The 12,828-nt window shown below is 56.1% G+C and overlaps 1 protein-coding gene across 1 annotated transcript in view; it reads left to right on the top strand.

Moving 5' to 3' along the window:
- Positions 1-12,828, top strand: part of RAI1 (retinoic acid induced 1) — a 118,934-nt gene that overhangs the window by 26,778 nt on the left and 79,328 nt on the right. The gene's annotated exons all lie outside the window — the stretch shown is intronic.

Raw genomic sequence — 12,828 nt, 5'->3', positions numbered from 1 at the left:
CCTGGCCACGGAGCTGCCTTTAACGTTAACACACACGTATGTGCACACACGTGCCCAGCTGCAGCAACACACCTGGGCTCCAGCCGTCCAGCCTTCTGGCTAGACCTGTCCCCCACTGCAGGGCTTCCCCACTCCTTTTCCATCTTTGTGCCCCTGCAGCACCTGGGGCACGGCAAGTGACTAACACACGGGTGCTGGTGCTGAGTGTGACCCAAATCAGACCCTTCTAGGTATGTGCCTTGTCCCTCAGTTCCCCCAGCCCCTCTAGGTGGGTGCTCTTCATTCATTCAATCCTTTTTTTTTTTTTTTAAGAGACAGGGGGTCTCACTCTGTCACCCAGGCTGGAGTATGGTGGCACAATCAGCTCACTGCAGCCTCGAACTCCTGGGCTCAAATGATCCTCCCTCCTCAGCCTCCAAAGTGCTGGGGTTATAGGTGCGCACCACCACCCCTGGCTCCCTTCAGTCCTTTAATGAAGGTGGCCAGGGCAACTGCACGCTGGGCACTGCCAGGGGCTGGGAGGCTAGGAAGAACCAGTGTGTCCCTCCCCTCCCAGCTCACAGTCAGAATGGGGAGGCACACGTGGGCACACACGTGCCTGGGGGGCCTTGATGGGTCCTGGGGCAAGGTACGGCAGAGCCTCTTAGAAGACCCCGGGCGAAGTGTCAAGTACAGAGAGCCACAGCTGCAGGTGTTCGCTGAGAGAGGGCTGGTGGGCCTGGGAATGTCCTAGGAGTTAAACAAAGGTAGGTGGAGCCTTTATTGGTGGCTGGGGACGTTAGGGCCCAGATATCAGGCAGCAGCCAAAGGTGAGGCCTCCAGGCCTCCCCTGGACCACATCTTGATCCCAGGGAGTCTCCAAGGAGGGTCAAAGCCGTCACCTCCCAGGACCTGTGGGCGGGCACCCCCTACTCGCCCCAGGGCTGGCCTCTCAGCACTTGCTGATGGTTGTCACAGGGCTGTGCGGCCCGATGACCAGATCTGTATTTTCAAGAGAAGCCAGAAATTGGATTTTTATGTGAACTCTCCTGATTTTGAAATGCTGGCTCAATTAACAAAAGGCACAGTGTGGTTTAGACTGCACATGTCCGCAGGCAGAGGACTGCTAGTTTATAACGTCTGCACTGTGGGGCGCTTGGGTTGTGCGTTTGCTTCCTTTACATTCCTTGTTTTATTGAAAACAGCCCAGATAGTCAGTGAGCTGCAGCTCGGTGCGAGGTGCTGGGGATGTGTCTGTGAACAAGACAACATGTGATGGAGCTGCCATTTTACTGAGAAAGAAGACTGCCAGCAGATGTATCAGGTGACAAGTGTTACGACGCAGAAGGAAGCAGGGCTCGAGACTGGAGAGTGGCTGCAATGCTGCACCGACTTCTAGGTAGCGGGAACGGCCAGTGCAAAGGCCCCGCGGTGGGCCCGTGCTTGCTGTGTGAGGCCAGAAGGTGGTGCAGAGGTCAAATGGTGTAGGGATCGTGGGCTTTGGTTTAAGTTTGGTTTTAAATCTATGTGAGGTGGGAGCCATGGAGGGTTCTGAGTGAGGGAGGGTCGGGATCCGACTTGGGTTGAACAGGCTCCATCTGGCTGCTGCAAGGGCTGAGGGGGGCAAGGATGGGCCCAGGAGGGGGTGACCGCACTTAGCCTGGCCGATGGATGATGGGGCCAGAGCAAGGTGGTGGTGGTCACCGCAGGGTCCAGTAAACTGGCAGAGCCCTCCACGGTGTGCAAACGTTAACTGTGATATTGATTACAAGGATTTCGTAGTAGCATGGAAAGGGTGACTGTATATTCTGCTGTATGAAGATAGGATTCAGAAATTGTACATTAAAAACATAACAGTGCCAGATGCAAAAGGTCATAGGCCATATGATTCCATTCATATGAAATGTCCGGAACAGGCAAATCTGCAGAGACAGAGAGGAGAGGAGTACCTGGCAGGGGCTGGGGTAGGGAAATGGGGAGCAACTGCTGATGGGGACGGGTTTTTTGGGGGAGGGGGATGAAAATGATCTGAAATTAAGTGGTGGTGATAGTTGCACAGCTCTGTGAATATACCAAAAACCACCGAATTGTCCATTTTAAAAGGGTGAGTTTTATAGTGAATTATATATCAATAAAAAACTTTTTAAGCATATCATGATTTCTAACCAAAATTGATACACGTAGAAAATACTGGAAGTGGCCAGGCATGGCGACTCATGCCTGTAATCCCAGCACTTTTCAGAGGCCAAGGTGGAAGGATCACTGAGGCTAGGAGTTCAAGACCAACCTGGGCAATGTAGTGAGACTCCACCTCTACAAAAAATACAAAAAATCAGCCAGGTGTGGTAGTACGAACCTGTATTCCCAGCTCCTCAGGAGGCTAAAGTGGGAGTATTGCTTGGTGCCAGGCATTTGAGGCTGCAGACAGCTGTGATTGCTGTCTGCAGCCACTACACGCCCACCTGGGTGACACAACAAGACCCTCATCTCTTAAAAAAAAAAAAAAAAGAAAAGAAAAGATTGGAAGGAAATATTAACAGTAATTGTTACAGGGTGAGGGGAGGGGGATTCTGGGATTTTGTTTTCTTTCTACTTTTGTGTATGTTACAACTTTTACAAATTAATAGAAAGTATTTCTCTCTATAAAACAGTATTTTGTGACCGGGGCTAGGGGGATTCATCTGGAGGGCTCGGCCTCTTGCTCCAGCCCTTGGAGGTCAGTCTGGCTATGCAGCTCTCACGGGGGAGGCCGGGAGCTGGAGCACACTTGCTCTGGCCCTGGCTTTGACCTTCTGGAATTCCATTCTTGCTCACATGGCCTTGGTCAAGTCACAGGACCAGAGATCCCAGCTGCCCTCCTCTGAATAGTGTCCCAGCCCCCACACGGTGCCCCACCTAGAGACCGCCCTTTCCTGCTTGCATGCTTTCAGCCTCAGGTTGCTCACCACCTCCTGAGGCGGCTCACTCCTTCCATTTCTGGGCAGCTGTGCTGTTAGCAAGCTCTTCCTTATATGGAGGTGAAATCTGCCTTCCTGTTGCTTCCTCAGCTCCCTCTCTGAACCCCAGTTTCTGGATCTGCAGCAAGGGGCTCCTAGGCCCCTCCCTGCCCATCTCCCATGGCCGTTGGGAGCTCGTGAAGAGACCGAGGGGCCAGGAGCCCGGGGCTCGAGTTGGTGGTCATTGGTACTAAGGACGAAGCATGGGCGGGCCTCTGTCCCGGCAGCACAACCAAGCGGGATTCCCACATTCAATGTTCAGGCCATCACTGTGCAATTGGAATTTGATTCTAATCCTAGAGATAGAAAACTCAAATCTTTCCATAGAGACTTGAATGATAACCATCAGAGCTAACATTTATCAAGGGATCACAACGTGGCAAACCCCATGGTGACTTTCGTGCACTAATTTCTATTCGTTCCCAACACTCCCCAGGCCCTGCTATTCTTCCCATTTTAAAGGTGAAAAAACTGAGGCTCAGAAACGTACTGTGAAGCAGCTGGGTGTCTCTTGGCATACATTTTGGGAGTGCTGTGGGCTGTAGGAGAAAGCCAGCCAAGAAGCAACCTCTCCACTACAAAAGTGTATAGAAACTGAAGGGAAATACTAGTTGTTGGTTGGGTGTGGCTCTTGGCCCCATCCGTTTGTTGGGTGAAGGAGCCTCATATCTGGTCTCACAGCTGCCTCACTGCAGGTGCTGGGTTTAGGGGGATTCTCCTCGTCTCAGACCGTGAACTTTCTGCTAAGTTTAGGGAGAGAGATAGGAATGTCACCTTCTGCCTCATGGACTTCCCAGTTCAGGAAGCTGCTTCCCACCCCTCCCACACCTCCGTACCCCACGCCCCCCTCGCTCCCCTCGCCATGTGGTCAGCAGGAGCACAGGATTATCCTTCTTCTCAGCTTCTCCATGGAAACTGGGGCCCAGAGAGGATGTGGAGCTGCCCATGGACACACAGCTGGGGCGGGACAGAGCCAGGACTTGCACCAGGGGTCGGGGGGCAGCACTTTTCCTGTTTTAGGGTGTGGGCAGGGTAGGAGCCATCGCTTTACCACCTAGTACTCTCCAGAGAGCCCAAGGAAACCAGGGGGTTCTAGCCCTTTCCTTTGCACATGCACCGGCTGGACTGCCCTGAGCTAGGCCCTGGCATAAAAGGTAAATAAGAGCAGTTCCCTGAACTCTTGAGACAGGGCAGAGGCTCAGGCTCAACCCAGTCACCCAGGCCTCACGCTTCTCTCTGCTGCCCGCTGAACCTCAGCGTCCACGTCTGCTAACGGGATAAGGACAGCCACCTAGAAGGATTGCAGGGATTCCTCAGGGGACGCTTGCAGAGTTAGCGCCACAGTTAGCTCCAGCCCTGCACGCACCCTGCCCTGGTACAGCCACCTGGGTTCCACTGGGGGTTGCTGGGAGGAAGCCAGACCAGGAGGAAAGGCCATCCTTGTCTTCTCCCTCCTCCCACCCCTCCTCCTCCTCAGACATTCATGTGGTAAAATTCAAATAGCACAGCGGTGAGTGTCCCTCCCACCCCCCCTTGCATTGCCAAGGCTCAACTTTGATCAGCAGTTCTCCACCCTTCCAGAGGTGATCTCTGCAGATCCAGGTGCCCCTGGAAAGGACTCCCATTCATGTGTTCCCCCGGACTCACCCTGCCCCCAGAGAAGCTGAGCCAGGTCTGGTCCCAGTGCTCAGCAGAGCGGACCCGGCCCTCGCTCGCCCCTTGGCAGACAGGAGCTTGGAGGCTCTGAGGGGATTCTGGGTGTTTGTCCCACGCCTCCTCCTGGTGTGAGTGTTCTGTGCCCTCCGCTGCTGAAGGGCCGTGCAGCACGCTCTTGTCCCCTTTTCCAGGTGACAAATCCAGGCGGGGGATGGGTCTCCCTTAGCACAGAGGGAGTTGTTTGAGTCGTGCCAAGGACTTAGGGCAGGTCTTAGCCAGCCTGGCACCAGGCGGGAGCTGCAGCCACCCTTCAGGACAAAGTCAGGAGACTTTAGGGGACTTCACCTGGCTGGGGCCAGAAGTCGTGGAGGCAGCATCCCAGGTGCCACCAGGTCCAGGGAGGACAGAGGCCCATGGAGCTCTGAGCTGACGTCCGCAGGGGCAGGAAAGGTCTCTTGAGGAGTGGTTGAGCTACCTGGAGATACCCATGAGCTCTGGGTCCCCATCCACAGAGCTGCCTGGGGTGAGGGAACAAAAGATATATGAAGGCGGGCAACGGATACCTGGGCGTGTGTGCGCGCCTGTGTGCACTCTTACATAGAGAAGTCTCCGTGAGCCTTTACACGTGCATGTGTCCCATTTACATGCATACATGAGTGTGTGTGTGCCCATGCATGCCCGTGTGTTTCCACCTGGGAGACTGTTCATATTTGCGCATGTCTTGACTGCCCCGATCTCCTGGCTGGCAGGGGTGGGCCCCACAGCTCCCATTTGTCCTCTCTGTAAGACGAGACTGCCCTGAGTTTGGGAACTCCCTTCCAGGCAGGCAGAGGAAGCCACTGAGGCCCAAGGAGGGGCTGTGACTGCGCTCGGGTCCCACAGAGGCACAGCCAAGACTTGGGCCTGGCATTGCAGCCCCGAGTGCTCTCCTGGGTTGCCTGAGCTCCTCTCAGGAGAGGTGGGTGGTTGTCCCCATGATTGGGCACGGGGCTGGAGGCCCTGTGTATCCAGGTGAGAAGGGGCAGCTAGCTGTCCCCAGAGCCCTGTGCAGGGGCAGAGGTGGGGTCTGTGCATGTGCATGTGTGTTTGGAGTCTGCATGAGTGTATGGTTCTGTCATTTGCACATCTGTGTCTGAGTGTACATTTGCACAGGGGGTCTTGGGCTGATGGTTGGTGCGGGTGTGCATGTGGGGTTCTGATTCTGGGTGAGCTTTGTGCTGGGTGTGTTCTGAGTGTGTCTGGCCTGGGGCAGGGCTGCGGGGCTGCTGCGGCCCTGGCCCCCAGCTGGCCTCTGGCCTGGTGCTGCTGGACTCTGCAGCTTCAGTGTGGGGCATTTGTGGGGTTAATGGTGCCACTCACCCCAGGGGCAGGATGGCCCTGAGCTGGGCCCCTCCTGGCATCTCCCTCCACCCCACCCCTGTGGTCTCAGGTGGCCTGGTGGGATAATCTCCACAGTGGGACTCCACTGGTGGCAGGGCTCACTCAGACTGGGCCTGGGGCAGAGGTCAGTCTGTGGCCGGGGTCGGGGAGGAATCATTCTGTGACTGGCTGGGGTCAAGGGTCAGAATGTGGCCACTGCTGTGGCAGGGACGGGAGATCTGTGTATATATAGCACAGAGGGCCGGTTAGGCCTTGGTGGCTCCTTGGCTAAGGGGTGGGTTTGAGTCCCGGGCACCACTAAGGGCAGGGGCGAAAAGGCACCTGTGGGCCTGCAGGATGCCAAGCAGGCCCATGGCAGAGAGCCTGGCCAGGCTGATGTACGGAAGCAGGTGGCGTTCGTCGTGGCCAGGAACCATGCATGCCCAGAGCTAGCGAGCAGGGCAGCACTTCCCATGGGAGGCTGAGAGGAGACCCCCTCTCTTGAGTCTCTCCTCAGGGTCCCTTTAGGGCCCACCTGTGGCTCTGTCAGCCTTCTCCCCTCTGCCTGGCCTTTCATTCTTCTCTCCTTCTTCTGCTCGCCCCTCCTCCTCCCCCAGGCTGTCTCCCTGCCAGCACCCAGCCCTCCTTTTCCCCACTCCCCCCAGCCAGCCTCCTCCCCCAGTGGGGCCCTCTGAACCCCAGGCCTTCCTCCTGCAGGCTCAGCTGCTTCTGCTTCACCCAGAGGCGGGGGATTCAGGATTCCAAAGTAGGAGACTGGCAAGGCTGCCCTGGCCTGGGTCACTCAAGAGGAGACCACAGTGGGCACAAAAGTGTGGTTGCAGGCTGCAGGCGAGGTCCTTCCTGGGCCATATCTAGTGAGCAGAGCACACAGGGCAGATTGAGGGGGACTAGACTCAGACTCTGCCCGAAGCTGCACTGACCTCATCTGGTGGCCTCCCACTGTCTAGTAAGGAAGAATGGACAGACAGACAGACAGATGGCAGGGGGAACCACAAACAGAGATCAAAGGTCGCCCAGATGAAAGGCAGGCGGAAAAAGACCTGGTCTTATCCAGGCCAGAGACTGAGATGTATGTGGTGCCCCCCCCCCCCCCGCCCGTCCCAGGGACGCCAAAGCAGCCCTCTTGCTGGCACTCGGCCAGAACCCACATGAGATCCCAGATCGGCCTCCATCCTGAGATTTGGGGAGTGTGGACTGAGGGGGACCTAATCTATTTGAAAATATTCCAAAAACTTAAGAGAACTTGAATATTTATTCCTGATGGCTCCCCCCCCCATCAGCTAAAATACCGAGCTCTTTTGTTTCAAAGACAAGCATTTTCTCCAGTGTTGTGGTCTCAGTTGCACATGGTAGCCCAAGCTCGCTCAGGAAGTGCTAATCGTTAGAGGGTTTTGATGGGGAGAACAGAGCTGCAGTTGTTTAATGACCACACCAGCCCCAGAGGGCAGGGATGTCTGCTTTGTTCACTTCCGCATCCCCAGCACCCCTAAAAATGCCTGGCACATGGTGGGCTCCATAAACATATACCAGAGGAGAGATTTGTTGGGTAGATGAGCTCATTTGGTCTGGGAGACAAAACCGGATCCATGGGGCCAGCAGGGCCAGCAGCTAAGATCAACATGCTCTTAAAAAGGGGATATTGAGGCTTGGAATGTGGGAAGGGGGCTGGGGTAGGTCACCTCTTGCTGACCCAGGTGGGCTGCAGCTCCTGGTACTAAAAGTGTGACGACCTCTGCAGCAGTTTTTAAGATACCAGATGGGCATGAAGAACATTAACATGTCGGAGGGGCATGCTGGAGGCTGAGGAAGAGCAGGGGGAGGTTCCTTCTTGAGGCATTTGTTCTCCTACCAGCCCTAGGTTTGGAGGTGGGGGCGGGTGTTGTGCCCCGAACCCAGGGGCTTGAATGGCAGATCCCAGCAGCGCTACCCATTCTTCTTGTTAGTTGCGCAGGCCAAGTGGATCCTGTTAGCCCTGCTTTCCAAATAAAATAAACCCAGAATCTGACCTTTTCTCATTAGCTCCATCACTGCCCACCTGGACTAGTGTAGGGCCGCCCGCCAGCTTCCCTGCTCCTGCCCTGGCCCCATGTCTGTTCCCTTCACAGCAGCCAGGCGGTAACTGTGAGGACCTAAGGGAGAGCATGTCCATCCTCTGCTGCAGAAACTCATTTCATCCACTGTGAGAGCCAGAGTCCTTACAATGGTGTACAAGGTCCTGCGGGTGGGTATAGCCCCCGCCCCGCCCCTCTCCCATCTCTTTTCTTCCCACTCCCCTCCTCACTCCACTCCAGCCACACCAGCTTCTTGGCCATTCTTTGAAAACTCCAGCTGGGATGCTGCCTCAGGGCCTTTGCACTTGCTATTCCTTATGCCTGCACAGCTCTGCCCCCAGATATCTGCATGCCTCCCTACCGTAGTCTTTCAGGTCTATTCTTTAATGTTCTCAAGTCTAAGTGCTGACCACCCAGTGTAAAGACACAGCCCCCCCAGGTGCTCCCAGTCCCCCTCCCTGGCTTTATTTGTTTTTTCACAGCGTGCCTCGCCTAACATAATACATTATATCACTCTTGTCTGTCTCGAGACTAGAATGAAAGCTTTGTCTCCTTCTTATCTCTGAATTGTCAACACACCAAATGGTGCCTGGCGCATAGGAGGTGCTCAATAAATATGTCCCAGCCCAGTGGATGAGTCCTTCTGTCACTTTCAAGTTGTGTGACCTTGGGCAAGTTAATTGTCTGGACCTCAGTAACCCCATCTCTGAAATGGGGAAGATGACCAATGGGAAGGGGAAGATACAAAGAGATTTGAAATCACTGTCCCACTGCTCAATAAATGTGTGGAATAATGTTAAAACCCAGCCCGTCTCTGACCCCAGGCCCACAGGCTTCCAGTCTGGGAGTTACCAGACCAGGGCTGGTGACTGCTGGGCCTCAGCAGTACCTGCCTGGCCTGGTGGGTGTCCCTGGCTTCTCCTTGTTCCCACCTGGGGGGCCTCTGGCTAACCCTGTCCCTGGTGGCCTGTCAGTGAGCCTTGTCCTTGGCTGCCCCTATCGCCTGTACCCCCCAGGCCCCTGCTGGGAGTCCTCAGCTCACTGCCTACCCTGCCTCTCCAGCCTCCCTCCCTGGCTCCTGTTTATTATTTAACCTGGAATGGTGTCTGGACACATGCTTTGCATGAAAGCAGCTATTCAGATGGTGTTAGGCAAACAAAAGGGCTGACCTGTCCAGACCCAGGCTCTCCTGGCCACAGCCACACCTCAACAGGAAGCACTGGACCCTCTAAGACCTGTGAGCACCCTCACTCTCGCCCACGGAATTCTACCGCCAGCCAAGCAAGGTTGGATCCCATCTCCCCTGGGGCAGGACTCACTTGGTGGAAGGCAGAGTCAGATCCCAGGGGAGTAGGAAGGCTGCCAGCCAGGCAACCTCCTCTGCTGGTCGTTCCCTCAACATTAATGGAGTCAGTGCTGGGTGCTGCCACCGTGATCCCATGGAATCCTGCCTGTCTGGAATGGAATCCTAGGGTCTGATGGAACAAGCTGAGTGTTCGGGGGCCATGAAGACTTAGGTTTGAATCTGAAGTTACCGCTCCATTCATTCATTTGGTACATACTGAGCTGCTGCACCCACCTCATGCTAGGCACTGTGCTAGGCAGAGGTGAGCAAGGCCTCTCTTGAGACTGAGAGTCAGGTGGGATCAGATCATGTTGCTGTGTGTTCTTGGCAAGTTCTTTGCAGGCTTTGAGCTTGGGGTTCTCTTCTCTGGGATAGGTAGATCCTGGCCTTGGGGTGCTTTCGTGTGATCTCCGTGATCATACTTGTGGGAGGGCCCTAGTCAGGAAGGGGTTCCCATCTCCCTTTGGCAGATGTGAATGGCAGCCCTCCTGAATCTGGACCCCTCTGCCTCACTGTTCCAGGACTGCCCCTAGGAGCTCCATGGAGCCCTCCATGGGCTGAGGAAGAAGAGAGGTCCCTGGAACAGGTGAAGGGCTCTGCTGCTTTTTGGGACAAGCCACCCCACCACCATCCCCTCCCAATTCAGAATCTGTGAAGGGCACTGACTGAGCAAGCTCAGTTGGGTGGGTCACAGGACCTATGCTGGTGCTAATGTTCCTCATTCCCACCCCCATGTTCTCCAAGGGAACTACTGGTTCAACAAAGAGAAATCCTGGACTCAGGCTCACAGGAGGAGGGCTTGGTTCAGCCTCATTCTTCATTCATTCAACAAATACTTAAGGAATGCATGCCAGGCACCATTCCAGGTATAGAGGATACACCAAGGAGCAAAAAACCAAAAATACCTACAAAATACATAAGTAGGTAAATAATATGGCACATTAGAAGGTGGGGAAGAGCAGTCCAGGCAGTGGGACCAGCAAGTGCAAAGGCCCGGAGATGAGAGTGTGAATTCAAGGAACAGTAAGGTGGCAACATGGTGAATGGGGTTGATAGGGTGGGACATGAAGTCGAGGGGGGGGGGCTGATCAGGGATCTCATCACCACTGGGAGGATTTTTCCTTCCCATCACTCAGAAACCAGGGAGGGGAGGGAAGCATGTCCCTTCTCTCCAGGAGAAGGAGGCACATGCTACCCTTACACACCCTCTGCTCATCTTGGCCTTGTGGTTGGCTGCATGGAGGGGGTGACAGAGTTAGGATGTGAGAGGGACAGTCTGGGGTTGAGGCTATGTATGGGTCAGGAGTCAACTGTGACGAGGGTTGGTGGTCCTTTGCAGTGGACGTCTCCTGGTTCACCCAGCAGCTTCTAGACTGAGAACCCTGGTTCCCAGGCAGATAAGGATAGAGGCTAAGTATAAGTAGCCTCATATTTTAAATATGGGAGACCACAACCAAAGAGGAACTGGGGCTGTCCCGAACCTTAGGGATTCATTTCTGGTAGAGAGGCCTGCTCTTCAGATAGCTGTGGATGGGACCAGTCCTGGGCAGCAGCGCTAAGGGCTCTGGGAAGGCTGTAAGATGCTCACTGGTGGTTTCTAAACTTGGCTGTGAAAATGCAGATTGCTAGGCAGAAGGAGCCTGTACAAAGACTCTGGGCAATCGGATTGATTAGGTCTAAGCTAGAGCCCAGGAATCTGTTTCTTTACTTTCTCTGTTGACATAGTACCAATAATAGGTTTGAGAGTGACTCTTCAGGCCACTGGGATACTGGTGGCCTCTGTGCCATCAGACCCTTCACAGACCTGGAGGCACAACAATGGTGTCATGTGTCCCTTCCAGTCCCCCACCCCTAGGCCAGAGGGGCCTGGGCTGAGGAAGGCACTCAAGCAGTGTGATGGGTGTGTGCTGCCTGCCCACGGCCCTCTCCAAGGAGCCCCACCAGGCTTCAGGAAAGGCCAGACAGAAGGCACCCACGCCCACCTGCCACGTAATTACAGGTGGGGGTAGGGTGTAGGATGTATGGATACTTTAGTAGGGGCAGGCTGGGGTTAGTAGATGGGGAGAAGGGGGTGGAGAGATCACTGAGCCACAAAACCCAGGCGTGATAGAGATCGTGGGGTGCGCTCCTGCCAGAGCAGAGAGGAACCTTTAGTAGGAGGAAGTGGAGGTGGGGGCCAAGGAGAGCGAAATGGACGGATTTACTGGACAGTGGGAGAAAGTGGGACGAGCCAGGTCTGACATAATCTGCGTGATCCCTGGCGCGGTAAATCGGGTAGATGGACAAACATGTGGATGGATAGAAAGGTGGGTGGATGGATGAATGAATGAATGGCTGCGTGGGTGGCGAGAGGCCTGGAGCGGGGTGGGCCAGCAGAGTGCTCAATCAACTGCGCGATTAGGCTTCGCGCCCGCAGCTACGCTCAGAACCCCCCTTATCACCGCCCCGCCTCGGGGCGCGTAATTACGTGCCCCCGGGGCTCTGGAGTGGCTTCCCGGACTAGGATGAAGAGGGCCCGCGCCACCGCTGCCAGTCTCATGGGCCGCTTTTAGCGCGCCGGCAGGCCGCCCCTCGGCCGCGGGGCGAACCTGGAGGTGCGGTCTGGCCCCAAGGCCCCCGTCCCGCTCTTCTTTGTCTTGGCCTAGTCCTTGGCTGTCGCCCGGCCGCGACCCGCCTCTCCGGGCAGAGCCGCCCCCCGCCCCCCAGGCCACACGCTTCTGGGCTACCCCAGGATCAATGAATCTCAGTTATTGCTGCCCCCCGCCCCCGGCCGGCCGTAGGCGTCTCCCCCAGTCGGGCAAGAGGCCCCAAACCCCGTGCCTTTAGGACCGCGGGGCCGGGAAGTGGCAGGATCTCCAAGCTGCGTCTCTGATGCGGCGAGGGGAGGCGGGGGATGAAGGCCCCCTCTTCTCCGCCTTCTCGCCCCGCCCCACCCCCTCGCTACTACACGTCGCGCTGCGCCCCGACCCCAGCGCCGCCTGTTCGCGCCTTAAGCAGCTCTTCTGCCGCGGTGCGATCCCCAAGCCTCGAGGGCCAGCCCCCACCCGCCAGGCCTCAGACCCCACGCAGAACGCAGCCACACACACGGCCGCCCGCAGACACCCGCCACAGCCTCTCACCAACCCAAAGCCGCGCACAGGCGCACTGCCGCTACATGCGCAGACCCACAGCCCCACGCAACCGCACGCTCACTCACAAACAGGTCCACACGGACACACGACGTCCCTGCGGACACTCAACCCCACACAGGCACAATCCCACCCACGTAGTACCTCACGCAGTCACACAGTCCTCCTATAAACAATCGCACGCAGACACAACCCTCGCAGGCACCGCATCACTCAGTCCCGCCGGGACCCGGAGACATTCACAAGCTTGTTTCCAGCCACCCCCCCCACGAGCCCCGTGACATTCGCTCCTA

The sequence above is a fragment of the Microcebus murinus genome, chromosome 18 (assembly GCF_040939455.1).
Source record: "Microcebus murinus isolate Inina chromosome 18, M.murinus_Inina_mat1.0, whole genome shotgun sequence".
NCBI classification, from domain to species: Eukaryota; Metazoa; Chordata; class Mammalia; order Primates; family Cheirogaleidae; genus Microcebus; species Microcebus murinus.
Note: the sequence above shows the minus strand (reverse complement) of the source record. Positions and strands in the feature narration are given on the sequence as shown.